The following is a 27,553-nucleotide window of genomic DNA, read 5'->3' on the forward strand; positions in this document are numbered from 1 at the left end:
GCCCAAAAGGCCTTGGCGCGCGCTGAAGGAATGAAAGATGAAAGTGGAGAACGTGGTCGACGTGGCAAATGGAGGAGCGTCCAGATGATCGAGAAACAGTTACCACTTAGTAGTAGTATTTATAGTAGTTTTTCATTCAGAACAGGTGTCACAAAATTTATACAAACACTCTCTCTAAAAATTCTAAGTACTCAGCGATCGAACGAACGGAATTCGAAGGAGAAATGTATGTTTTGTGAACCATCTTTATTTGTAATTGTTTTCATTCAATGCAATTTGTTTTCCAGTAATTTTTTCCAAGTCTGAATCCAGATACTTGCTTGAGAAACTGCTACTTCGAGGCGATTCGAATTAGTTTCTCTTGTATGCTTTAAAATATTTTAATTCCTAAGTGTTTGTTTCCTTATTCAAACGAACATTCAAACAGTTTTCTTGAAGCGAATAAACACAAAATTGTCCTGAGATTTACTAGTTGATCTCGCGAGTTTAAATACTTAAACTAGCGGTTGTTTACCAAATTCCAACGTAAACAAATTGGCACGCCCAGTGGGACTGGTTTTGTGTTTGTTAAAGTTGTGTTTATTTTTATATTGTGGAATAAAAAACTTGTTACTTGCATATAACTCATGATAAGTTAGGTTATGGTTAACACTACTCAGAGATCTAATCCTAGTAAAACTCCAAGTTCTAGTGCGATGAGTAGTGAAGCAAGTTCGAGTGGTGGAGTCGATCCGCCTCCACAAAGTTTGGTAACATCTGAGTTGGTGAATGTTCCAATATTCTCCAGTCCAACCATTTCGACTGTGCATGATGTTATTCCAACTTTGCCAGTACCAACTATGGCAATTCCGTCCGTGACTGCTGGGTTTGGACGTTCGAAACCACCATCAGGTCAGGGCTTTATGTATGGGCCTCCCCCCACACTTGGCTTAGGAATGCCAAGTTTCGAACCTGATAGGTATACTTCGTCAAGGGTAACTCCCACACCCTTAACGACTGCATCTGTGTTGTCTTTGAGACAGCAAATGGATGAGAGCAACCACGAAATGGTTAATCTCTTAACACAACAAATGGGTACTGTGTTTAATCCATTAATTCAGAATACCAATGAGAGTTATCAAATGTTGGCATTTCAAATGAGTCGAATTGCAGATTTTTTTGGGACACCTCCACCACCTCCTAGAGTAAATCCCATTACTCCACAAGTAATATTACCTGCAATGTCTTCGACCCCAGTGCAGCAGAGGCCAACCTATGTGGCTACTGAAACAGTTCCTAACCCAACACCTACGCCAGTTGTACAAGAGGAAACCTATTATCCTCACGAGGTTAATCAAACGCCTCAAGTAGTAAATCAAAACCCTCCTGTTATGAACCCAAATCCACAAGTGGTACATCAGAACCCCCCAGTGGTAATGGTTAGGAGGAACCAGGATCCTGACGAGGTAGTGCGAGAGGTGCAAAACAATAATTTGCTTGGCCAACACAATTTGGCTAACATGGTCGAAACGATTTTGGCCCAAAACGGCCTAAACACGGGTTGTCGAAGGCCAAACTTTGTCTCTGCTTTCACTGAATATGTGCTGCAAACCGAGTTACCAAGAGGTTGGAAGGTCCCAAAATACACTAAGTTTGCTGGGGACACTAATGAGTCAACCGTAGAACATATTGCCAGGTATCTAGCTGAGTCTGGGAATTTAGCGAATAATGAAAATTTGCGAATGAAGTATTTTCCTAATTCGCTTACCAAGAATGCATTTACTTGGTTTACAACTTTGCCTCCCAGTTCGATCAATAGTTGGGCCCAATTGGAAAGGATTTTCCATGAGCAATTTTATATGGGCCAAACCAAGATAAGTCTGAAAGAGTTAGCCAGTGTAAAAAGAAAAAACCAAGAGTCAATTGATGACTATCTAAATAGGTTTCGTTTGCTGAAATCCAGGTGCTTTACTCAAGTGCCTGAACACGAGCTAGTGGAAATGGCTGCTGGTGGGTTAGATTATTCAATTCGAAAGAAATTGGATACCCAATACCTTCGAGACATGTCACAGCTGGCTGACAGAGTGAGACAAATCGAAAGGTTAAAAGCTGAAAAAGTTAGAAATTCTAAGTTTCAGAAAAAGAAAGAAATAGGTTTTGTTGATTCCTATGATAATGAAATTGATTATGAAATGAGTGATGAATACTTAGATTTTGACGATAGTGATATTAATGTGGCTGAATTAAAGCCTGGGCCTCCTTACACTTGCAAATTGTTGAGGCCGTCGAATGGAAAAAATCCTATCGAACCAAAAAATGATAAGTTTGTTACGAAGACTTATACTTTCGACATCACTAAATGTGATGAGATTTTTGATTTATTGGTGACTGACGGCCAAATTATTGTGCCAAAAGATATGAAAATACCACCAATAGAACAAAGAAAGAAAAGAGGTTATTGTAAGTTTCATAATTATTTGGGACATAAAACTTATCAATGTGTTGTTTTCAGGGATTTGGTGCAAAAAGCGCTGAATGAAGGAAGGCTGAAGTATGCTGATAAGGCTAAGCCTCCAATGAAGGTAGATTCAGACCCTTTGCCACCTGCGGACGCTACCTATGTCGAAGTCTATGACTGCAACATGGTCGAAGTGATAGATGCTACTGCTCCAATCAAGGCGGTGCCTGAAGAGGAGTATGAAAAGAGGGTACGTGAGGTGTACCCCAATGCTGAGGAAGAATTGGTGGACTTCCTAAATAGGTGCAAGCTGAAGAATGCTGAAGTGATGCTTTGCCCTAGATGTAGTGCTGTGTGCGACAAAGAGGCTACTGCAGGCCTTCAAAGTGTTGTACCTTATGCTGAAAACAAGAGAAAATGGCCAAAATCTAGGCCAAATCAAAAAGCTTGGCCTTACAAAGGAGCCAACTGGGGAAAGCCTATTACCAAAGGCCTTTCGATCCAGCAAAGGCTAGGCCCCCAAAACACTTTCAAACCATCTGGGAGAGTGTAACAACCCACTTAATTAATAGTAGTAATATTAATTAGAGACAGTTGAGAATTTAATTACAAGAAAAAAATTGGACAAGTGAAGGATATGGAAATTACATAAGTGTAAATTGGAATAACTTGTGAAGGACAAAATAGTAATTTTGTAGTAATAGCCATATAAGTTCCAAGATGAGAAGAACAACTCTCTTTCTCAAAACACTCTCACGCCCAACCTCCCTTTCTCACCATAACCACAAACTTCATACTCCATTAATCCATCAAATTTCTTAATGCATGTATGAATTCTTCTTAACCCATCATCAATTAAACTCAATAGAAGCAAAAACCAACCCTATCTTCCTCTCCTTCCCACTCTTAGCCACAAACCCCTTTCTTCCTCACAAACTCATACCTTCCACCATTTGCACGAATTTCTTATGGGTAGCTTGTAGATGTTGGAAACCAATGTAATGTAAGCATTCCTAAACTTTCCCCTCTTCTGTGTTGATTTGACCGATTTTGATGGTTAGAGAATGAGATAGTTATTATCCGATTTCCCTTGAAAGTGAAGGTTGAAAGAAGTCATGTTTCACTGTTAGTTTGGAATTTCAGCAAAGATGTGGACTTGTAACAGTGGAGACTAAAGATTGAAGCTTGGAAGAAATTGAAGAGAATGGAAAAGAAAGAAATTGGAAGGATTTGGGTTAAACCCGTATTCTGGACAGACCTCCACTAAAAAGGTAATTTCTCACTCCTCGTAACTCCGTTTGAAATGCCGCTTGATTCTGTGGTAAGCTAACGAAATTCCGGTCGATTCGACGCCAGTTTCATGGATTTCTAAGCAGTAATGAATTCGGAAGAAGCATTTGAAGTTCGAGGTCTGATGCAGAACTTTGGGCTACGGGTTTAGAGTGTTGTGGCTGCAAATTCTGTTTTTCAACTAGCTCCGAATATGTTGTTAGCACGATTCAAACGTCATGTTCAGGTGGGTTCCTTTAGGAAAACTCTCACTTAATAGAGTAGCCTTATTAGTTTTCCCCCAAAATCCAACTATGCATGTTAACTTAAGTTTTAGGGACTAATTAGGGAGAACTCATGAAATGACTTAATTAATGAATTGAATATGCCCTACATGTTTGGAATGTTGTTAATTCGTGGAATTTAGCATAAAATGATTGATATGTATACTGTTTTGGAATGGTAAGTGCTGCTGGATGTTACAGGTTGCGTGTTTGAGTCGGTTCATACAGCTATGAATCGATGCATATGTTTTCCAGAGCTTAGAAATGTGTGTTCTGAGTCTATGAATCGGTGCAAGCTATGCTTGAACCGGTGCATAGGCTTCAGTATGTGTTTTATAAAAACATGGAAAACGTGTGAATCGGTGCATACCCGGTATGAGTGACTCAAACATGGCCTGGACAGAGTTTGAATCGGTGCATAGACAGTATGCACGGGAGCATGGAACCCAGAATAACTATTTTTGTAACAATAACTATTTTTGTAACAAACTGAGTACATGAACCGGTGCACAACTCTTATGAACCGATGCAACCTGAGACTATTATGCTTTTGAGTTAAGGATGGAGGATATGTCAACTAATTTAATTTAACTAAAAACCCTCCGTCACGAATAGTATTTTATAAAAACAACAAGTGTCTAAATTCCACGATTACAGACTTTCTACATGTTTAAAATCAGTACACTTAGGAATTTAATCAGGATGATCATAATAGTTAGAAATATTCCCGGGAAGGGTTGATGGGCAGGTTAATGCAATTTAGATTCTTAAGACAGTTGATCAGATTATGGTGGTTGATCCCGAACCACAGTTTTATCTAGCCTTTGGCTAAGAGTCTAGCTTTTGCTACGAGGGATTCTTCACTTTTAGTGGGAATCAAGTTATTTAAGTTGTGAGCTGAGGTGGTTCTCTGATCTACATTTAATATCAGAAACTACAGTCAGGCCTTCGAGACCCGCTCACCTCGAAGTGTCCGTGAGTTATAAAATTAATAAAGATAATAAATTATGTGATACACCTTTATTTATGTTTAAGCTATTCAATTATGAATATGAGTTATTTTAGTGATCAACTGATTTATGTACGAGCCCCCGGTGTAGTCACCACTGTAGTTGGGGTAGCAGGAGCTCACTGAGGCTTAGTAGTCTCAACCCACGATTTATTGATTATAGGTAACAGGTTGAGCATGATAAATGGATTTTCAAGAGGATTGAAGTAAAGACGCTGTTTATGGAAACTTCGTAGCATTCACCTGTTAAATTATTATAGAAGATGATTCAAGGCTTGATCCTGATTGTTATGCATTCTATTTCGCTCTGATGTATAATATATTATAGGTTGTACATTATGACAGTTTATTCAGGATTTTGTCAAGATTATGTATTGTCTGGCAAATTATCTTGTAATTGTACTATGTCGGACAAAAGTTATTCTGTAATTTTAATGTTTCCCGATTCAGTTATGTATGCTCCTATTGATATTCTAGATAAATCAATATGGGGTGTTATAATTGGTATCAGAGCAGGTCGATTCAGTATCGGACCTTGCCGCGGATCATTAAAATTCAATCTTAAGGAGTACGGTTTGGAGTCTGGACTGTTTACTCTGAAATCATCGTGTATTGAGCCTGATCAACTCAGTGTCACGTATGGTAGGCAGGGTACTACGGTTGAGAACCGAAGTGGACCAAGGAGTTCAGTGGTAAGAACGTGGTAGAAGCATGTAGAACCAAGTTTTGCTAATTCAAGAGGACTGCCGGTAGAAAGAAATTATGAAGTTTGAGTTGGGATTAGTAGAAACCGGATTCTCAATTACTAATCCATTCATGTGGACCCTTACTCATCCAAATTCATTGAATTGAGGGATGCTTAATCCGTAATCAGTAAGCCTTAGAAAGTTATGAACAATGTATTCTCCCGAGCCTAACTAATTTTGATAGAGACAGATAAGCTCTTCCAATGCCTTAAGACCCATCAGTACATTAATGTAAGAACTCTATCGAGTTGCAAACTTTTCTAATTCCTCGATATCAGTAAGTTAAACTGATATTATAGAGCATTATTCTTAAGTATCTATACCAAATGTATTCAGCCTTCCAGTCACATTATTGATGATCAATTCAGACCCGTAGAAGTTCAATTGCTCATTAGGGGTCATGAGAGAATTCAGTTTAAGTTATCAATCATCTTGCTAACCTGCTAGTCAGTTTCGTTAAGTGTCATACTTAAGTATCTCGGCCAAAACATCCCAGTCTTTCAGTTTCATTACTAGTGATCAGTTCTGATTAGTAGGAGTTCACTTAGTCACGATAAGCCACAAATAGATTTCGGTTTAGGTTCATACCCGTTCTATTGACGTGTCGTTCGCCATTGTTAGATTGTCTCGAAACAACAATTTAGTTTAGTACCAGCCTCAATTAATCACCCGAACTTTCCAGTGCTCAAGCTCGCGACTATTAATCTTATCACTTTAGCTAACTCTTGTAAAAATTTCATCAACTAATTCCGGATAAATTCCAAACCTATCCAGAGAAATAGGAAGTAGTAACCATGTCAGTTGTTGCTGTAAGATCATTTAAGTTCCATTTTCGGTACCTGGGTAGATTAATGTAAGTTGTAATTGCTAGTTGAAAGCAATGAATATTCCTTTGAAAACTATTAACTATCCTTATGTCCAATTAAGTAACACCAATAAGCAACCCAAAGTTAAACAACTCATTCAACGTTAGCATAACCACCGGGACTCAAAGATTCTTGTGTTGTGACATTTCCTTAGTGACTAGATTGTTTTAGCTAACTCTCCATTGCAAGGCTGCATTAGACAATTCTGTTAACAATCCAAATCTTACCTTAATGAAGTTAGGAGCTAGTAACAGAAGGAGTTGTTTCAAGAATTACCGATAAAAGGAGCAGAATCGTAAGCTTTATGATGAGGAGATTTTGGATTAGTCGGTATTTATACCCAAGCTTATACCCTTAAGATAATTTCATAACATCAGTCAGTGTCCCGTGTTTCGGAGTGTAACCGACCAGGCCAGATACCGACCTACAAAGTTAGTTGAGTAACAAAGTTATTGCCGGAAGCAATAAAAGGATATTAACCGTAGCAGAGATCGGTGGAGTGAGAAGTTAAGCAAAATCCACTTACTGGTAACACCAATGGATGAGGTAAGCGTCGTTGTTGGAATGACACGGTAATCACAATCAGATATAACGATAAGAAAAGACGCTATGGGACCGTTTCCGGGAACTTGTAGATCAAGGCAGTACTGACGCAATCAAAGAGGATGACGGTAAGTAGTCAAAAATCAGAGTGCGCAACAAGTTTTGGTTGAGAATGTAGTCAGCAGATTGGCCTTTAGGCCAACAACTCTTTGAGAGGAAAGTTTCATTCCAAGAGACTGAATGTGATTGACCACAAGATGATTGACGAACGTGTGACAATTAGTGCATACACTCCCACTTAAATCTTGGATTAATAGTAACGAAGTACTCTTGAGAGCAGAGACTGCGTTTGAGAAACACGGTTCAACTTAGAAGTTTAACACGGTGAACTAGTAAGAATAAGTATGCTTTGATGTAATTCGAAGACTACAGAAAAAGGGACTGTTATACCATGTGCGTTTGAACTGAGGGAGGATGACATAAGAGACTAACAGATGATGAACTCACATATAAGAGTTGTAATATGGACTGAGGTGTGAGTTCGATGTCATGAAATGGACGATTGGGATTTCCGATGGTAACATAAGAAACTGCTAACGCAGTAAAAAGTGATGATTAGTAACCAATGAACGGCAAGCCATGATCGGTAAAGAAGATATGTCAAGGGATTTTGGAAAGAACATAAACGATTTACCATGGTTATCCTGGTGATGAATGAAGAAGTTTCGAATTTCGAGGACGAAATTCATTTAAGGGGGGTAGATTGTAACAACCCACTTAATTAATAGTAGTAATATTAATTAGAGACAGTTGAGAATTTAATTACAAGAAAAAAATTGGACAAGTGAAGGATATGGAAATTACATAAGTGTAAATTGGAATAACTTGTGAAGGACAAAATAGTAATTTTGTAGTAATAGCCATATAAGTTCCAAGATGAGAAGAACAACTCTCTTTCTCAAAACACTCTCACGCCCAACCTCCCTTTCTCACCATAACCACAAACTTCATACTCCATTAATCCATCAAATTTCTTAATGCATGTATGAATTCTTCTTAACCCATCATCAATTAAACTCAATAGAAGCAAAAACCAACCCTATCTTCCTCTCCTTCCCACTCTTAGCCACAAACCCCTTTCTTCCTCACAAACTCATACCTTCCACCATTTGCACGAATTTCTTATGGGTAGCTTGTAGATGTTGGAAACCAATGTAATGTAAGCATTCCTAAACTTTCCCCTCTTCTGTGTTGATTTGACCGATTTTGATGGTTAGAGAATGAGATAGTTATTATCCGATTTCCCTTGAAAGTGAAGGTTGAAAGAAGTCATGTTTCACTGTTAGTTTGGAATTTCAGCAAAGATGTGGACTTGTAACAGTGGAGACTAAAGATTGAAGCTTGGAAGAAATTGAAGAGAATGGAAAAGAAAGAAATTGGAAGGATTTGGGTTAAACCCGTATTCTGGACAGACCTCCACTAAAAAGGTAATTTCTCACTCCTCGTAACTCCGTTTGAAATGCCGCTTGATTCTGTGGTAAGCTAACGAAATTCCGGTCGATTCGACGCCAGTTTCATGGATTTCTAAGCAGTAATGAATTCGGAAGAAGCATTTGAAGTTCGAGGTCTGATGCAGAACTTTGGGCTACGGGTTTAGAGTGTTGTGGCTGCAAATTCTGTTTTTCAACTAGCTCCGAATATGTTGTTAGCACGATTCAAACGTCATGTTCAGGTGGGTTCCTTTAGGAAAACTCTCACTTAATAGAGTAGCCTTATTAGTTTTCCCCCAAAATCCAACTATGCATGTTAACTTAAGTTTTAGGGACTAATTAGGGAGAACTCATGAAATGACTTAATTAATGAATTGAATATGCCCTACATGTTTGGAATGTTGTTAATTCGTGGAATTTAGCATAAAATGATTGATATGTATACTGTTTTGGAATGGTAAGTGCTGCTGGATGTTACAGGTTGCGTGTTTGAGTCGGTTCATACAGCTATGAATCGATGCATATGTTTTCCAGAGCTTAGAAATGTGTGTTCTGAGTCTATGAATCGGTGCAAGCTATGCTTGAACCGGTGCATAGGCTTCAGTATGTGTTTTATAAAAACATGGAAAACGTGTGAATCGGTGCATACCCGGTATGAGTGACTCAAACATGGCCTGGACAGAGTTTGAATCGGTGCATAGACAGTATGCACGGGAGCATGGAACCCAGAATAACTATTTTTGTAACAATAACTATTTTTGTAACAAACTGAGTACATGAACCGGTGCACAACTCTTATGAACCGATGCAACCTGAGACTATTATGCTTTTGAGTTAAGGATGGAGGATATGTCAACTAATTTAATTTAACTAAAAACCCTCCGTCACGAATAGTATTTTATAAAAACAACAAGTGTCTAAATTCCACGATTACAGACTTTCTACATGTTTAAAATCAGTACACTTAGGAATTTAATCAGGATGATCATAATAGTTAGAAATATTCCCGGGAAGGGTTGATGGGCAGGTTAATGCAATTTAGATTCTTAAGACAGTTGATCAGATTATGGTGGTTGATCCCGAACCACAGTTTTATCTAGCCTTTGGCTAAGAGTCTAGCTTTTGCTACGAGGGATTCTTCACTTTTAGTGGGAATCAAGTTATTTAAGTTGTGAGCTGAGGTGGTTCTCTGATCTACATTTAATATCAGAAACTACAGTCAGGCCTTCGAGACCCGCTCACCTCGAAGTGTCCGTGAGTTATAAAATTAATAAAGATAATAAATTATGTGATACACCTTTATTTATGTTTAAGCTATTCAATTATGAATATGAGTTATTTTAGTGATCAACTGATTTATGTACGAGCCCCCGGTGTAGTCACCACTGTAGTTGGGGTAGCAGGAGCTCACTGAGGCTTAGTAGTCTCAACCCACGATTTATTGATTATAGGTAACAGGTTGAGCATGATAAATGGATTTTCAAGAGGATTGAAGTAAAGACGCTGTTTATGGAAACTTCGTAGCATTCACCTGTTAAATTATTATAGAAGATGATTCAAGGCTTGATCCTGATTGTTATGCATTCTATTTCGCTCTGATGTATAATATATTATAGGTTGTACATTATGACAGTTTATTCAGGATTTTGTCAAGATTATGTATTGTCTGGCAAATTATCTTGTAATTGTACTATGTCGGACAAAAGTTATTCTGTAATTTTAATGTTTCCCGATTCAGTTATGTATGCTCCTATTGATATTCTAGATAAATCAATATGGGGTGTTATAGAGAGCACCTGTTAACCAATGGGTGAGTGGACAGTACGTCACTTTCAATCGACGGATGATGGAAAATGGAAGCTCTAGCAATGTTAACGTGAACATTGTAGCCGAACCCAAGGGTTCAAAAGTGGTAGCTGGGAAAGAAACAGTGAATGCCGCCACTGAAGTCAACAAATACTCTTATAGGAATAACTATAAGGGAAAAAATCCTATGACCCGCACTCAGTGGCGAAGGTTCCAGAGGAAACAAAAGTTGACAGCAAAAGAGGCTGGGGGCAAGGCTGTTGCAACCCAGAAGGTTGAAAAGGTTGAAATGGCCAAGAGGCCAGTAAAGGAGAGGCTTTCCATAATATTGGAAGAGCCAATAGCTGAAAATGCCCAAGGAGGGGCAGAAGATGAGGATGACATGGAGGATGATGATCTCCTGGATGAGGGGTCTGATTTTGATGTCATGGTCAATGTGGTGTCGATTCTGCCACTGGAATATGATATACCTACTGAAGTCAATGAACTGGAAGAGGACTTCGAAGCCCTTAATTTGGCTGATCATAAGCCAATGTGTTATTATGTTATGCAAAATGGTTGTGTTGAAGAGCAAAAAGCTGTCTTCGAAAAGCCAGATCTGGGAATGCAGAACCACTTGAAGGCTTTGTTCATTAGGGCAAAAGTCAATAATGTGGGAATCAATAAAGTCTTAGTGGATGGAGGAGCTGTGGTGAATATCATGCCTCACTTCATGTTGAAGAAATTAGGTCTCTATGACACAGACCTTCATTCCCACAATGTGGTGTTGGCCAACTATGAAGGAAAAACTGGTCATTCCCTGGGGGCAGTGCAGTTGGAAGTTTGTGTTGGTAGTACAGTTCGAAAGACCTTGTTTATGGTCATAGCTGCCAAACCTAATTACAATCTGTTATTAGGTAGAGAATGGATACATGGTGTTGGAGCTGTTCCCTCAACCATGCACCAAAGATTAATCATCTGGAGAGAAGATGGTTTAGTCGAGAATGTAGAAGCAGATCAGAGTGCATATGTTTCAGAGACAGGCACTGTGACATTACAGAACTTCGACAAAAACCTGGCCTCGATTGCTCCTTGTGGTGAGCAAGATGCTGCCTTCGATCCAAATGAAGTGGTATCAAAAAATGTATACCACTCAGTTAAGTTGCATCCAACCCATGGCTTTTGTTGGGAAAGGGAAGACATAGAGAAACCCTTGTGTGAGGATGCATACCCACCAGTGTCTGGATGGGTCAACCATGATGAGTTTGATGATTGAGTCCCCAGCATGGGATCGAATTACGGCTTACGCAGCCGAGAATAGAATCAAAATGGCTCTTGAGGCCATTAATGTTCAAGAAAATATGGCTGTCGAAGCTAATGATGTCTTAAGGGACAAACTGGCCTTGGAGGCTAGTGAAGTAAACGATGGAAAAAAGCAAAAGTTGGATTGCATCTATGATGATGAGCCTTTGGGTTTTGAGAGAGATCCACATAGTTCGATTCAGAGAATGCAAGCCCAAGATCCTTTGCAGGAGGTTGATATTGGAGATGGCTCTGTTAAAAGGCCAACTTACATTAGTGCCAATATAGACCCAACCTTAAGAGAAAAAATGGTCGAGTTGCTTAAGAAATACAGAGACTGCTTTGCATGGGACTATAACGAAATGCCTGGGTTAAGCAGAAATCTTGTGGAGCATAGGCTACCCCTTCGACCAGATAAGAAACCTGTAAAGCAGCTTCCAAGGAGGTTTGCACCGGAAATCATGACAAAGATCAAAGCAGAAATTGAAAGGTTGCTTAAATGCAAGTTCATTCGAACAACCAGGTATGTGGAATGGTTAGCTAACATTGTTCCTGTTATTAAGAAAAACGGATCACTTAGGGTTTGCATAGACTTTAGAGATTTGAATAATGCTACACCTAAGGATGAATATTCCATGCCTGTAGCCGAAATGTTAGTCGACTCAGCAGCAGGGCATGAATATTTGAGTATGTTAGATGGCTATTCAGGTTATAATCAAATCTTTATTGACGAGGATGATGTGCCAAAAACCGCATTTCGTTGCCCTGGTGCTTTAGGCACCTATGAGTGGGTAGTGATGCCTTTTGGATTAAAAAATGCTGGAGCAACATACCAAAGAGCCATGAACTTAATTTTTCATGATTTTATCGAAATATTTATGCAGGTTTACATTGATGATATTGTTGTGAAATCCTCTTCCCAGGATGAACATATCGAACATCTTAAAAAATCGTTCGAAAGAATGAGAAAATGTGGATTAAAAATGAATCCACTGAAATGTGCTTTTTGTGTACATGCAGGAGATTTCCTTGGCTTTGTTGTGCATAAGAAGGGCATAGAAATTAATCAAAATAAGACAAAAGCCATCATGGAGACAGAACCTCCAGGAACAAAGAAACAGCTTCAATCTTTGCTGGGAAAGGTCAATTTCTTGAGAAGGTTTATATCAAACCTAAGTGGCAGAGCTCACCCCTTTTCTCCACTGCTGAGGCTCAAGAAAGGTGATGTATTTGAATGGGGAACGGAACAACAAAAGGCATTTGATGATATCAAGGCATACTTGTCAAAGCCTCCAACTTTAATGCCTCCTATTCGAAACAAAGCAATGAAGTTGTACATCGCAGCGTCAGATTCGACTATTGGAAGCATGCTCGCACAAGAGGATGAAAATGGCATAGAAAAGGCTATTTACTATCTAAGTAGAATCTTGAATGATGCTGAGACTAGATATAGTCCAATTGAAAAGCTTTGTCTATGTTTGTATTTCTCTTGTACCAAACTTAAGCAATATATCAAACCAGTTCATGTTTATGTTTATTCTCATTTTGACATCATTAAGCATATGTTATTAAAACCAATTTTGCATAGTCGAATTGGGAAATGGGCTTTAGCTTTAACTGAATATTCATTGACGTACCAACCCCTGAGGGCTGTAAAAGGTCAAGTAGTGGCTGACTTTCTTGTTGACCACTCGGTGGCTGAGATCCCAATAACATATGTAGAACATGAACCTTGGATGTTGTACTTTGATGGCTCGAAGCACAAACATGGTACAGGAATTGGAATCTTAATCATTTCTCCTTCAAAGATTCCAACAAAGTTTAAGTACAAGATTAATGGAACATGCTCCAATAATGAAGCCGAGTACGAGGCTTTAATTGTAGGTCTAAAAATTATTTTGGACTTGGGGGCAAAACATGTTAAAATCATAGGAGATTCTGAGTTAGTGATAAAACAATTGACAAAGGAATATAAATGCATTCAAGAACATTTGATGAAATACTTTGTCATTGCCTTCTCGCTACTAAAACGATTTGATTCATGTGACATTCAACACGTGCCTCGGATCGAAAACCAAGAAGCAAATGACTTAGCCCAAATTGCTTCTGGTTATAAGGTAACGGGGAAAAAATTAGATGAGATAGTTGAAGTTAAAGAAAAACTAATCTCATGTGAGGTAATACCCCATCAGCTGGGGGCAAATGAACTAAATGTCGAAAGGGAGTCCGAAAGGGCTGATGCACACTTTGATGAAGCAATGACTGAAGTCTTCGTGATTGACAATTTGGCTGACACGGATTGGAGACAACCCATTGTTAAATACATAGAAAATCCAACAGGTACAGCCGATAGGAAGGTTAAGTATAGAGCCTTGAATTACACAATCATGGGAAATGAACTATTTAAGAAGACTCCTGAAGGGGTTTTGTTGAAATGCCTAAATGAAAACGAAGCGTATGTAGCAATTTCAAACGCCCATAGTGGAGCCTGCGGTGCCCATCAAGCAGGCCACAAGATGAAGTGGCTTTTGTTTCGACAGGGTTTATATTGGCCTTCCATGCTTAAGGACTGCATAGAATATGCGAAAGGCTGTCAAGAGTGTCAAAAACACGCAGGGATACAACACATTCCTGCCAGTGAGTTGCATTCGATTATCAAACCTTGGCCTTTTAGAGGCTGGGCTCTAGATTTAATTGGTGAGATAAGGCCCGCGTCATCCAAGAACCAACGTTATATACTAGTTGGGATTGATTATTTTACCAAATGGATAGAGGCTGTTGCCCTAACAAACGTGGATCAGGAAACAGTGATCAATTTTATCCAAGACCATATTATTTATAGGTTTGGGCTTCCTGAGACGATCACTACAGACCAAGGAACGGTGTTTGTTGGTCGAAAGATGCAAGATTTTGCTGAACAATTGGGTTTTAAGCTAATGACTTCGACGCCTTACTATGCTCAAGCAAATGGCCAAGTTGAAGCAGCCAACAAGGTTATAATTAGTTTAATTAAAAAGCACGTTGCCCAAAAGCCAAAGAATTGGCATAAGACCCTGGACCAAGTCCTATGGGCATGTAGGAATTCTCCTAAAGAGTCAACAGGTTCGACACCTTTTCGACTAACATATGGTCACGATGCCGTGTTACCTGTTGAAATAATGATGCAGTCGATTCGAGTACAAAGGCAATGGGAACTACCTCCTGATCACTATGAGAACATAATGTTAGATGAATTAACAGACGTGGGTGAGGAAAGGTTGCAGGCGTTAGATGCTTTGATTCGACAAAAAGAACGAATTGCTAGAGCATATAACAAAAGGGTTAAATCCAAACTCTTTGACGTAGGAGACTTAGTTTGGAAAGTCATCCTCCCCATGGACAGACGAGATCGAGTCTTTGGAAAATGGTCACCCAATTGGGAAGGACCATTTAAGATTTCTCAAGTTTTGTCAAATGGAGCTTATGAGATTGAAGAGTTAACTCCTGAGAAACGTTCAGTCAACATGAATGGCAAATATTTAAAGAAATACAAGCCAATGTTGCAAGAAATAACCATGAAAAATGAATAACGCAAGAATAAAATTTGCGAAATGGTAAAAGGAAATGCCAATAATCAAGTTTTATTTCATATAAAATCAACAATACAACCAATCATTCAAGAATGTTCAAGAAAATACAAGAAATGGTTGAATGTTGAAAGATAAACACTTAAGGTTTACCCTGAACCCGAGTTCCCTCATCCTTTGAATCAGAATTGGAAAGTTCTGAGATCTGAGAGTCTTCATCCTCAGAAGAAGGAGTTGGAGTTCCTGGGTATTCTTCATCAGGCTCTAGGGTACTGAGGAACTTGAGGTAGTCTTCATCTTCGTCATCTGAACTAGAGCTTGAGGAGTCAGAAGAGAGAATGATGGTTTCTACTACATTAGCTGGTGCCGGTCGAGGGCGAAGGATTCTAGCGCGTGGAGGTTTGGAAGCTGGAATCTTGATTCGTCCCTTTCTAAGAGGACGCAGCATGTTTGAGCTTGAGGTAGAAGAAGGAGGATTTGTCTTGTTATCCATTCTTTGTGGAGAGGTATTGATGCGTTATTTGTGCAAAACGATGAACAAAAACTTGCAAAGCGTGGGTCTTTATAAAAGGATTAAGGCGCGTTAATGGCTAGGTAGTTACAACTAACCATGGTCAGTTTGCATAGGGAAATGCCAAAGCATTAATGCCCAAAACCGTGTAGTTAATCATGTTGACTGCTTTGGAAACATGTTCATTCCATTCCTTGCAAAATGCTATTAATGAAGCTTGGGATAATGACCCAAAAGAAGGAAAGCAAGCAACAATAAAGGAATAAAATACTCAGCCAATACATGAACATGCACCATGAAAAGGCCAAGAAGGGCATACATTTAAAAAAGCATGTACAAAATTGTTCGATAGTTGCTAGTGTTAAAAGATCTACAGTTATGACATCCAAAAGAGAATAACAAAAATTTAAGACTAAAAGGAAAATTTATAAGGTCAAGATTGTTGCTGGGATGTCGAAGAAGGCTGTCGATTGGCCGCTTGAAATTGGTAATACTGAGTTCGAATGGACGCCAGTTTACGTTGTAGCATTTCTTTATCACTAGCAAGGTGCTCAACTCGCTTTTGGACAGCTAGACCATTACTGTAGTGTTGGATACCTTCACGTGCTAGCTCATCAAGCTTAACTTTTTGTGCTTCGATAGCTACTGCAGCTAGCTTTTCCATCTTAGCCTCTTCCTGTCGAACCTTTTCCTTTAGCGCTTCGATTTCAGACTGCCATTGAGCAATATTGTTCTCACAAGCCACAAGTTGCTCAAGGGCTTCATCAGAGGCAGTCTTGATAGTTGTGACCTCTGCATTGCAACTATTAGCTTGCTCGAAATGTTGTTGCTGGGTGGCAAGCAGAGATGTCAAAAGGTCGCTAGTCCTGGTTAGGAGTTGAGATTGACTAACGAATTGTTCTAGAAAGGTTTCAGCCTGAGTCACTAGAAGGAACATTGCTTCGTCAGTCTTTGGGTTCTGCAGCTTGCGGAAAAGAGCTTTGATGTTGTAATATATAGAAGAGTCACGCTCAAGCAGGCCCAACATATCCCCATTAAGAATTTCTCGCCTAAACCTGATTTCATGCTCAAACTGTTCTTGCTCAAGTACATCTCCGTTACCTTCTGTGTCCTCAAAAGTGGAGCTAGAGGTGCCATGGCTTGATAAAAGCTTGCTAAGTGCGTCTACTGGAGTTAAATCTTTTAACTCTTTAGCAAGTTCAGCTGGCAGGACAACAGTGGGAAATGGCTTTGACACGGAAGTTCCCTCTTCACTGAGTGAGTCACCAATATAGGAGTTCCCATCTTCAGAGTCGAAAGCGCCAGCACTGGGTGAACTAGATTCATGGTTTGACCCACTTGGTTGTGGTTGATTGGTAGTGGAGTGCTCACCATCAACTGTTGGCCTTTGTTCAGTATTAGCAATGGGGTCAACTTGAAAGTTGGTTGGAGGATCATTATTGGCTAATACTGGGGCAGGATGTGTCGAAAGGTTTGGTTGTGGTAGGCTTCGATCGAGTTGGTCTTCTTCATTGTTAGGCTTAAGATTGTCATCTTCGAAAGCGCGGTGAGGCGGGCTAGGAGCCTTGGGCGGTGATGAAGTTTCAGTAAGAATGGCCGTTTCGAGAGGCTGAGGAGATGAGATTTTTTCTGCAACATCTTCAGGAGGCGCATTGCTTGGTCCTTCGACCACCCCCTCAGCCGCTTTGCTAAGAGCAGGCTCATCCTGAGGAATAACTTGAGCAGAGTTTTGTGGCTGAAACAAACAAAACCATGAAAGAATGAGTAACACAGTCAAAAGCTGAAGAAATAACAAGAAGTAAGAATGGCTTACTTGGGTTTGAGGGGTAGCAGAAGCTTCAGGTTGTGAAGTTGTTTCTTTTGCAGTAGCAGAAGCCTCGACAACAGTAGCTGCAGCAGGAGATTTTTTCTGCTTCTTTTTCTTCTTTTTCTTCCTCTCCGATTGTTCCAAAGGAGGGTCTTCAGGTGATGCCTGTAACGACCCATTTTTTCGTATTCGTATATTTTATTAAATGTTATTTTATTTATTAATTGGCTTTTATTATTTTAGTGAGCGACGAATAATTATTTAGCCGAACGTAAGTTTTTAGATGCGAGAACCTTGGTTTTGGGCTTGAAGGGCGTGAGAGGCATGGGCCTAAGCCAAATGGGCTTGGTTCATGACCATGGGAAAGAGTATAAGTAGCAAGTCCAACTTATGAATAGTATCATAAATTCATTTCTTGAGTTTGAGTGAGTAGAAGCAAGATAGAGCAAGAGCTAGGGTTTTGGCTAAGAGAAAGCTTGAGCAAGTGAAGGCTTGGATCATCATCTTTGCTTAAGGTAAGAGATTAGAATTCATGATTCTTGAGTGACAAGGAGAGGGGAGATTGTCTATGTCTCCGTTCCCGAACTCTCCCACTCAATTTCTTTTAGACTTTTGATAAGCTTTTGTATGTGAGTATGATGTTCTTCATCATCACTCTGTATGTGTTAATCACTAGATTGATTTCATGATAAATATGTATGTGTTTGGATCATTTTTGGAAAGTTTATGAAAGTTGCTTAAAACTCAAGAAATTGCCATGATTTTGATTATTAGAGGTATTTGGATGTTTGGAAGGGATGATTAATGTTCCTTGATACCATATATGTTTGAAATGACTGTTTATATGAATTTATAACATGTTTGGATGAATTTTTGAGTTGATTTAATGTTAAACCGCCTTAGATAACTCAAGAACAGATTTTCTTTCTGGTGTAGTTCGCTGAGCGAACAGGAGTTCGCTACAGCGAATAAGTTCGCTACGAGTTCGCTACCTGTTCGCCATGTACCTGTAATCCTCTGATGTGGTTCGCTACAGCGAATTGAGATTCGCTTAGCGAATGAGTTCGCTACCTGTTCGCTATGGATTCGCTTAGCGAACAGTACTGAACCTGCAACTTTTGTTAATGTTTGTAAGTGTGATTTGGCACTTGTAACATGGTTTAAGAGTATCCTTACATGATTGTTGATACATGTTGATGCTGTTAATGCTTATTGTTAATCGTTATATGATTGATAAACGTGTATGCAATAAGTTGTAGCTTAAAGTGAGCAATGTGAAGATTTGGCATTAATTTGTAATGTTAAGTGAATGTGTTTGAATTGTGTTTCCGCATTCATAATGAGTAGCTTCGAGCTAGAAATATCATATTGATGATATGTGCAAACATACATGCATTCATGTATATATATGTTGAAATTGGAAACTTGGGTTCCAATAGATTTAAATGGATTTTTGAGTCCATAAGGAAGCCGAGGATCGGATTTGATGAATCCATAAGATCTAGAGCTGCTATCCAGCAAGATGTAAAACTGTTTAACTTATCCATAAGGGGTAAAAGGCAATTGGTACCACATGCATTAGTCGTGTCTAGGGATGACATGACATAGAATGATTGGCATTAGATACATTAGGGTAAATGCGCATATATTTGATAAATGGTATGTGACATTATCTGGTTGATCTGTGCTAAAACTTTATTAATTGATAACTGTTTAATACGACGTTTTGGACGTGAGTTAGAATATGTATGATGTAGTTCGAAAGTGTAAGACCTTTCTTATACTCGTATGATATGCGATTATGTTTTCTAACTCTCTGCTTTGTGTTATTTGCTGGACCTTTGGGGGTTCAGATATTCAGGCTGAGGATTGTGCCGACGTTTAGACTGCTGTTCTAGCGTGGTGTGGAAGTACCTTTTGGTGAGGAGACTTAGCATAGATTACTCCTCTTAGTACTAGCTTTTGACTAGAGTTTGTAAATAGTAAATGCTCTGGTAATGTAACATCGAGTCGGGGTTTTCGCTTGGCTTTCATCGTATATCGGTGTTACCTTTTTGATATGCTAGTTCTTGTATAAGTGACATCCTTAGGGATGAATATGGCTTATGTATATATATATGTATATATATGCATGCTTGGTTTGATTGGAATCCGCTGTTGCTTTTCATGTTAAATTTCATGATGCTCTGTGTGTATGCTTGTGTTTTAATTACCGCGTGGCACTCTGCCTTTACACTTGTTGAAAAGTTTTTAAAATTACGTTTTTAAGGGTAGTATGGGTTAGGGTGTTACAATAGTGGTATCAGAGCAGGTCGGTTCGTGTGAACCAATTAGGACTTTTCTTTTCCCTGTATGAGCATGTGTAGGGAACACTGTTAGTACTTTCTAACGTCTAGTTGTGATTCGTTCAGGAATCATGGCTGCTGCGAGAACGAATGCTCAGATTGCGGAAGCTTTGGCCGCACTCACCAACATTGTGGTTAGAGATCATCAACCTGGAAGAGAGGTAGAGATGAGGTTGGAAAGGTTCATGAAGCAGAAACCGCCAACATTTACCGGAGGTTACAACCCGGATGGAGCTCACAAGTGGCTGGAGGAACTTGAGATAATTTTTGAAGCAATGGATTGTTCCGAGGAAGGGAAGACAACCCTTGGAACATATGTGTTGCGCGAGGAAGCGAATGTGTGGTGGAAGAATGCCAAGTTGAGGCTAGGACCCGGTGGTATGGCTATACCATGGGCAATGTTTAAAAGAGAATTTTTGGTTAAGTATTTTCCTGTGGATGTGAAGAACAAGAAGGTGGTGGAATTCATGGAGTTAAAACAGGGAAATATGACGGTAGCTGACTATGCCGTCAAGTTTGAGACTTTGTGTGCGTTTAGTCCGCATTACAACACCTTGGAAGCGGAGGACGACAAGTGCGTGAAGTTCGAGAGTGGCTTACGCCCGGACATTAAGCATATGATTGGATTTTCGCAGATAAGGGATTTTGCGACCCTTGTGAACAAGAGTAGGATCTGTGATGAAGATGGTATGGCAAAGGTGAACTACTACAAAGCTGTGAACGACCGAAAAGGGAAAGGGCAAGAGCGCGGAAAACCTTATGATAGCCGCGGTAGGGGTAATACAAGTGGTAGTAAGAAGCCGGTGAATGGAAGTTGTTACAAATGTGGAGAGCGGGGTCATATGTCGTATGATTGCCAGAAGAAATTGGACAAGTGTTTGAATTGTGGGAAGTTAGGCCACAAAGCCGAAGTGTGTAGAACAAGAGTCTTTTGTTTCAACTGTGGTGAGGAGGGCCACAAGAGTATAATCTGCAAGAAGCCCAAGAAGGTGATGGGCAAGGTGTTTGCTTTGAGTGGAGAGGATGCTAGCCTTGAGGACAATCTCATTAGAGGTACGTGTTTCATCTATGACACTCCTTTAATTGCGATTATAGATACGGGAGCGACACATTCTTTTATTTCTTTGGATTGTGCGAAGCGTCTTAGTATTCCTTTAACGGATATGATGGGTAGGATGGAAATAGAAACTCCTGCTAATGGTTCAGTAATTACTCGACAAGTATGTCGTAATTGCCCCGTAACCATTTTTGATAAGCACTTTGGAATGGATTTAGTGTGTATTCCACTTAGTGGTATGGATGTGATTTTTGGTATGAATTGGTTAATCTTCAACCGAATTCATATCAACTGTCGAGAGAAGGCCGTTGTTTTTCCGAAGCCGGAGGAGAACTTGCATTTGATGAACGGGAAGGAAGTATCGGAAGCGTTGAAAGAACATGCAGAGATGTTCATGATGTTTGCATCATTGAAACTCGAAGGAGGGGTTAAGATAGAAGAGTTACCGATCGTTTGTGAATTCCCAGATGTGTTTCCGGATGATATATCTGACGTGCCTCCAAAGCGAGAGGTAGAGTTTTCTATCGACCTAGTACCTGGAACTAGTCCGATATCGATGGCGCCGTATCGAATGTCAGCGTCAGAGTTGAATGAGTTGAAGAAGCAACTTGAAGAGCTGCTTGAGAAGAGGTTTGTTCGACCGAGTGTTTCGCCATGGGGAGCGCCGGTATTGCTTGTGAAGAAGAAAGATGGAAGCATGAGATTATGTATAGACTATCGTCAGTTGAACAAAGTGACGATCAAGAATAAATATCCACTCCCGAGGATAGATGATTTGATGGATCAACTAGTTGGAGCTTGTGTGTTTAGTAAGATCGATTTGAGATCTGGATACCATCAGATTAGAGTGAAGACGGAAGACATACCTAAGACTGCATTTAGGACGAGGTATGGGCACTACGAGTATTCAGTTATGCCGTTTGGTGTGACCAATGCACCTGGAGTTTTCATGGAGTATATGAACCGAATTTTCCATTCATTTTTGGATAGATTCGTGGTGGTGTTCATTGACGACATTTTGATTTACTCAAAATCCGAGGAAGAGCACGAGGAGCACTTGAGGATTGTTTTACAAGTTTTGAAGGAGAAGAAGTTGTATGCCAAGTTGTCGAAGTGTGAATTTTGGATGAAAGAGGTGAGTTTCCTAGGGCATATAATTTCAAGTGGAGGAATCGCGGTAGATCCTGCGAAGGTTGACGCTGTGTCACAGTGGGGAACGCCGGAATCTGTTTCAGAGATTAGAAGTTTCCTTGGTTTAGCCGGTTATTATAGAAGATTCATCGAAGGTTTTTCGAAGTTGGCTTTGCCGTTAACCAAGTTGACGAGGAAAGATCAAGCGTTTGTTTGGGATGGTATTTGTGAGAAGAGTTTCCAAGAGCTCAAGAGAAGGTTGACTACTGCACCCGTGTTGATTTTACCCGATGCCAAAGAATCGTTCGTCGTGTATTGCGATGCTTCGAAGTTAGGACTTGGTGGAGTGCTTATGCAAGGGGGTAATGTGGTAGCATATGCTTCAAGGCAACTGAAGGTTCACGAGAGGAACTATCCAACGCATGATTTGGAGTTAGCCGCCGTGGTGTTTACTTTGAAAGTGTGGAGACACTACTTGTATGGATCGAGGTTTGAAGTGTTTAGTGATCACAAGAGTCTGAGATACTTATTCGACCAGAAGGAGTTGAATATGAGGCAACGTAGATGGCTCGAATTCTTAAAGGACTACGATTTTGAATTGAGTTATCACCCCGGAAAAGCCAATGTGGTGGCCGATGCATTAAGTAGGAAAACTTTGCATATGTCATCATTGATGGTGAAAGAGTTAGAGTTGATTGAAGAATTCCGAGACTTGAGTCTTGTGTGTGAGGTTACTTCTTCAAGTGTGAAGCTTGGAATGTTAAAGTTGACGAATCCTTTTCTTGAAGATATTAAAGAACGTCAGAAATCGGATAAGAAATTGATGGAGAAGATGGTACTCATCAATGAAGGTAAGGAGACCAATATCAAGATTGACGAAGGTGGAGTCATGAGATTTCAAGGAAGAGTTTGTGTACCGGATGTACCCGAATTAAAGAGAATGATCATGGAAGAAGGTCACAGAAGTGGTTTGAGTATACATCCTGGAGTAACCAAGATGTATCAGGATTTGAGGAATTTATTTTGGTGGCCGGGAATGAAGAGGCAAATTTCTGAATTTGTTTATTCATGCTTAACTTGTCAGAAATCGAAGATTGAACATCAGAAGCCGTTTGGTTTGTTACAACCAATGTTTATACCCGAATGGAAATGGGATAGCATTGCAATGGATTTTGTGGGAGGTTTACCGAAGACCAAGAAAGGTAACGAGGTGATTTGGGTAGTGGTAGATCGTTTGACGAAGTGTGCTCACTTCATTGCTATTAGGAAAGGTACTTTGGTGCCTAAGTTGGCCGAGATTTATGTGGAGCAGATTGTGAAGCTACACGGTATTCCAACAAGCATTATTTCGGATAGAGATCCGAGATTTACATCTAGATTTTGGGAAAGCTTGCAAGAAGCTTTAGGAACGAAGTTGAGGTTGAGTTCAGCTTATCATCCTCAAACAGATGGTCAGTCGGAGAGGACGATACAATCCTTAGAGGATTTGTTAAGAGCTTGCGTTTTGGAGCAAAACGTGAATTGGGATTCTTGTTTGCCGTTGGTAGAGTTTACATACAACAACAGTTACCATTCTAGTATCGGAATGGCACCGTTTGAGGCTTTGTATGGGAGAAGGTGTAGGACACCTCTGTGTTGGTATGAAACTGGAGAAGGTGCAATTCTTGGACCAGAGATTGTACAAGAAACAACAGAGAAGATTCGGATGATTCGTGAGAAGATGAAAGTGTCTCAGAATCGACAGAAGAGTTATCATGATAAGAGGAGGAAGGGCATTGAATTCCAAGAAGGGGATCATGTATTCCTACGAGTTACATCGACTACTGGAGTAGGACGTGCATTGAAGTCGCGAAAGTTAACATCGAGGTTTATTGGACCGTTTGAGATTTTGAAGCGAGTTGGGAAGGTTGCATATAGGATTGCATTACCGCCATCATTGGCGAATTTGCACGATGTTTTCCATGTATCACAGTTGCGCAAGTATGTGTCTGACCCGACACACGTAATTGAATCGGACGATGTTCAAGTGAGGGATGACTTGACCATCGAGATTGTGCCTTTGAGAATCGAAGGAAGAGAAGTGAAGAGGTTGAGAAACAAAGAGATTGCATCCGTGAAAGTCGTGTGGGGAGGACCGGCTGGAGAGAATGCAACGTGGGAGTTGGAAAGTAAGATGAGAGATTCTTATCCCGATCTGTTTCTAGGTAATTTCGAGGGCGAAATTCTTTTAAGGGGGGTAGGATTGTAACGACCCATTTTTTCGTATTCGTATATTTTATTAAATGTTATTTTATTTATTAATTGGCTTTTATTATTTTAGTGAGCGACGAATAATTATTTAGCCGAACGTAAGTTTTTAGATGCGAGAACCTTGGTTTTGGGCTTGAAGGGCGTGAGAGGCATGGGCCTAAGCCAAATGGGCTTGGTTCATGACCATGGGAAAGAGTATAAGTAGCAAGTCCAACTTATGAATAGTATCATAAATTCATTTCTTGAGTTTGAGTGAGTAGAAGCAAGATAGAGCAAGAGCTAGGGTTTTGGCTAAGAGAAAGCTTGAGCAAGTGAAGGCTTGGATCATCATCTTTGCTTAAGGTAAGAGATTAGAATTCATGATTCTTGAGTGACAAGGAGAGGGGAGATTGTCTATGTCTCCGTTCCCGAACTCTCCCACTCAATTTCTTTTAGACTTTTGATAAGCTTTTGTATGTGAGTATGATGTTCTTCATCATCACTCTGTATGTGTTAATCACTAGATTGATTTCATGATAAATATGTATGTGTTTGGATCATTTTTGGAAAGTTTATGAAAGTTGCTTAAAACTCAAGAAATTGCCATGATTTTGATTATTAGAGGTATTTGGATGTTTGGAAGGGATGATTAATGTTCCTTGATACCATATATGTTTGAAATGACTGTTTATATGAATTTATAACATGTTTGGATGAATTTTTGAGTTGATTTAATGTTAAACCGCCTTAGATAACTCAAGAACAGATTTTCTTTCTGGTGTAGTTCGCTGAGCGAACAGGAGTTCGCTACAGCGAATAAGTTCGCTACGAGTTCGCTACCTGTTCGCCATGTACCTGTAATCCTCTGATGTGGTTCGCTACAGCGAATTGAGATTCGCTTAGCGAATGAGTTCGCTACCTGTTCGCTATGGATTCGCTTAGCGAACAGTACTGAACCTGCAACTTTTGTTAATGTTTGTAAGTGTGATTTGGCACTTGTAACATGGTTTAAGAGTATCCTTACATGATTGTTGATACATGTTGATGCTGTTAATGCTTATTGTTAATCGTTATATGATTGATAAACGTGTATGCAATAAGTTGTAGCTTAAAGTGAGCAATGTGAAGATTTGGCATTAATTTGTAATGTTAAGTGAATGTGTTTGAATTGTGTTTCCGCATTCATAATGAGTAGCTTCGAGCTAGAAATATCATATTGATGATATGTGCAAACATACATGCATTCATGTATATATATGTTGAAATTGGAAACTTGGGTTCCAATAGATTTAAATGGATTTTTGAGTCCATAAGGAAGCCGAGGATCGGATTTGATGAATCCATAAGATCTAGAGCTGCTATCCAGCAAGATGTAAAACTGTTTAACTTATCCATAAGGGGTAAAAGGCAATTGGTACCACATGCATTAGTCGTGTCTAGGGATGACATGACATAGAATGATTGGCATTAGATACATTAGGGTAAATGCGCATATATTTGATAAATGGTATGTGACATTATCTGGTTGATCTGTGCTAAAACTTTATTAATTGATAACTGTTTAATACGACGTTTTGGACGTGAGTTAGAATATGTATGATGTAGTTCGAAAGTGTAAGACCTTTCTTATACTCGTATGATATGCGATTATGTTTTCTAACTCTCTGCTTTGTGTTATTTGCTGGACCTTTGGGGGTTCAGATATTCAGGCTGAGGATTGTGCCGACGTTTAGACTGCTGTTCTAGCGTGGTGTGGAAGTACCTTTTGGTGAGGAGACTTAGCATAGATTACTCCTCTTAGTACTAGCTTTTGACTAGAGTTTGTAAATAGTAAATGCTCTGGTAATGTAACATCGAGTCGGGGTTTTCGCTTGGCTTTCATCGTATATCGGTGTTACCTTTTTGATATGCTAGTTCTTGTATAAGTGACATCCTTAGGGATGAATATGGCTTATGTATATATATATGTATATATATGCATGCTTGGTTTGATTGGAATCCGCTGTTGCTTTTCATGTTAAATTTCATGATGCTCTGTGTGTATGCTTGTGTTTTAATTACCGCGTGGCACTCTGCCTTTACACTTGTTGAAAAGTTTTTAAAATTACGTTTTTAAGGGTAGTATGGGTTAGGGTGTTACAATGCCAGAGTATCAGGTTGTGCCTCAATCTCAGAGGACTTGCGCTCAGGAGTACTTTCTTGGGTGGGTTGGTGTTCTTTCTTCTTCTTCTTCTTTTTCTTTTTCTCATCAGTAATGGGTTCAGCACTAGGAAAAAGATCTTGAGTGGTAGCAGCGGTAGTGTGCTCAGGGATGGTCGAGAGAACAGGAGTATCCTGCAGGCCACAGTTCAGTAAGTTCGCATTTAAGCCAAGGGAAATAGAAATCGTTGGATAAATGGATACCTCATCTGGAGCACTCGAACAAGTGGCCGGAACAGGTTTTTGCTTCTTCGAAACAGAAGGAGTTTCAGTTGAATGAGGCCTCTTGCGTGAAGCAATCTAGGAAGGGCATATCAAAGTTAACATAGAAATCTTACAGAAGTGTGAAAAGCCACAAGAAGGTAAAAGCCTACCTGTAGTTCAACCTTAGATGGTGGGGGAAGAGGCTTGCTAGAATCGCTGGAACCTGCCTTCGACTTACTCCCTACATCGAAGAGGTGTGCATAAGAGAAAAGCACGCAAGGTAAAAACGATGCAAGTAAAAGTAAAACTAAAAGAATACCTCTGGCGTTCAATTTCGACTTAATCTTGTTCAAAATAGATGAGTCGAACCCATTAGAGATAGCAGTGAGCAAGGCAGTCTTGTCGACCAGGCGTCCTTCATAGTGTCGAGACCACCAGGTAAAAAATTCCCTAGTGCAGGCATGTGAGGGAGCGAAGTCGAATGGGGTAAGCTCATAAGAAGGCTGATTGAAGTGGTTCAAGAATGAATGGAACTGTGGTTCTGTCATGCCATGTTTGCCCAAACAAACCTCCCTCTCTTCTAAATATATGCTCTTAGGGAGTATTTGAGTTAAGCCAAATTGGCGAGACACCAGGTTTGGGAAGTAACCAACTAACCCAAAATCTCCAGAGGTCAAGCCAATTCGACAGGACAAGACTGTAGGCATCAAGTAAGCAGTCCAAATGTTGTTGGTTACCGTCTCGAATTCCGGTGGAGAAGGAAATCTGTGAGT

At 39.8% G+C, this 27,553-nt stretch overlaps 2 long non-coding RNA genes across 8 annotated transcripts; both read left to right on the forward strand.

Annotated features, from left to right (window-relative positions):
* The first annotated feature begins 3,051 nt into the window (after nt 1-3,051).
* On the forward strand, nt 3,052-5,468 carry LOC123905846. 4 transcript variants are annotated; one of them, XR_006808544.1, is made up of 4 exons: nt 3,052-3,440; nt 3,535-3,708; nt 3,794-3,953; nt 5,163-5,468. It is a non-coding gene; the product is annotated as an uncharacterized LOC123905846 (long non-coding RNA). The 4 variants fall into 4 exon arrangements; XR_006808546.1 differs by having other exon boundaries at nt 3,540-3,708; XR_006808547.1 differs by having other exon boundaries at nt 3,055-3,440; nt 3,581-3,708.
* A 1,595-nt stretch (nt 5,469-7,063) lies between these two features.
* LOC123905847 lies at nt 7,064-10,401 on the forward strand. Of its 4 annotated transcripts, none has more exons than XR_006808549.1 (4): nt 7,886-8,373; nt 8,468-8,641; nt 8,727-8,886; nt 10,096-10,401. It is a non-coding gene; the product is annotated as an uncharacterized LOC123905847 (long non-coding RNA). The 4 variants fall into 4 exon arrangements; XR_006808550.1 differs by having other exon boundaries at nt 7,887-8,373; nt 8,473-8,641; XR_006808551.1 differs by having other exon boundaries at nt 7,890-8,373; nt 8,514-8,641.
* The last annotated feature ends 17,152 nt before the right edge of the window (nt 10,402-27,553 follow it).

Source organism: Trifolium pratense, linkage group LG2 (genome assembly GCF_020283565.1).
Source record: "Trifolium pratense cultivar HEN17-A07 linkage group LG2, ARS_RC_1.1, whole genome shotgun sequence".
NCBI classification, from domain to species: domain Eukaryota; kingdom Viridiplantae; phylum Streptophyta; class Magnoliopsida; order Fabales; family Fabaceae; genus Trifolium; species Trifolium pratense.